The sequence below is a fragment of the Salvelinus sp. IW2-2015 genome, unplaced genomic scaffold (genome assembly GCF_002910315.2).
Source record: "Salvelinus sp. IW2-2015 unplaced genomic scaffold, ASM291031v2 Un_scaffold2094, whole genome shotgun sequence".
Lineage (NCBI taxonomy): Eukaryota > Metazoa > Chordata > Actinopteri > Salmoniformes > Salmonidae > Salvelinus > Salvelinus sp. IW2-2015.
This window is the reverse complement of record NW_019943433.1, coordinates 34,279-35,636: the sequence shown is the minus strand read 5'-3', so window position 1 is coordinate 35,636 and position 1,358 is coordinate 34,279. Positions and strand designations below refer to the sequence as shown.

Here is a 1,358-nt window from a genome sequence, read left to right as displayed (position 1 = left end):
GATACAGCAAATGTTTTGTAAGGTAAATGAGGTAGTTCAAATGTTGCATGTTTGCTTTTTGATACTGTCTATTGGAAACTCTTTTAACACTGAAAGAAAAACAACTTGACGAAAATAAGTTAAGTAAGTAAGATAAGTTAAAAAAAAATTGTATTATCAGTAAAAAAAATAAAATCAAGATGGGGAATAGTTTTCAAGGTCTTTCAAACACCTTCAAGTATCTGTCTATTTTTTTATTGTCAGTTTCGATCTGAAGAATACATTGAAGACATCTCTTTTTCTTTTTTTATCTTGAGTGGAACCTCACCAGTCTCCAGTGTGTGTTGTACATTAGCCTTAATGAGGAAGATACTCACACTGAAACTCACGACGACCACACCAGGAAGGGAAAGTGAGTCTTTTTTATTTTTTGCTGTCTGTTTCTGCTTTCTGCTGAATGTCTGGATCCTTGCTGATCCAGTAAAGGGATACTTCCTGAAACATTGCAGAATAAACTATTAACATGACAGTACTCAGTATACTGTTAACATGACAGTACTCTGTAACAACAGGAACCTCCTAACCATACATTCCATCAATAGTCAGATCTTTAGAATTGTTTTTATTCATACAATTTCAAAGATCAAAGAGTTTTGACTTTAAAGATCTATCGGTCCTCAAATTTCTTGAACATGTCCAGTAACGTAATCTCTCATGTTGAAGATGGAGTTTTCCTCCACCTTGTGGCTCTGCAAGAGGCTAGACCTGGGTTATTACCAGCTCACCATCATTCCTCCACCTTGTGGCTCTGCAAGAGGCTAGACCTGGGTTATAACCAGCTCACCATCATTCCTCCACCTTGTGGCTCTGCAAGAGGCTAGACCTGGGTTATTACCAGCTCACCATCATTCCTCCACCTGTGGCTCTGCAAGAGGCTAGGACCTGGGTTATAACCAGCTCACCATCATTCCTCCACCTTGTGGCTCTGCAAGAGGCTAGCCTGGGTTATAACCAGCTCACCATCATTCCTCACCTTGTGGCTCTGCAAGAGGCTAGACCTGGGTTATAACCAGCTCACCATCATTCCTCCACCTTGTGGCTCTGCAAGAGGCTAGACCTGGGTTATTACCAGCTCACCATCATTCCTCCACCTTGTGGCTCTGCAAGAGGATAGGCCTGGGTTATTACCAGCTCACCATCATTCCTCCACCTTGTGGCTCTGCAGGAGCTAGACCTGGGTTATTACCAGCTCACCGTCATTCCTCCACCTTGTGGCTCTGCAAGAGGCTAGACCTGGGTTATTACCAGCTCACCGTCATTCCTCCACCTTGTGGCTCTGCAAGAGGCTAGACCTGGGTTATTACCAGCTCACCGTCATT

The 1,358-nt window shown here is 42.9% G+C and overlaps 1 pseudogene; it reads left to right on the top strand.

Moving 5' to 3' along the window:
* Positions 1-339: 339 nt before the first annotated feature.
* LOC139024978 (leucine-rich repeats and immunoglobulin-like domains protein 1) overlaps positions 340-1,358 on the top strand; it is a 3,254-nt pseudogene continuing 2,235 nt past the window's right edge.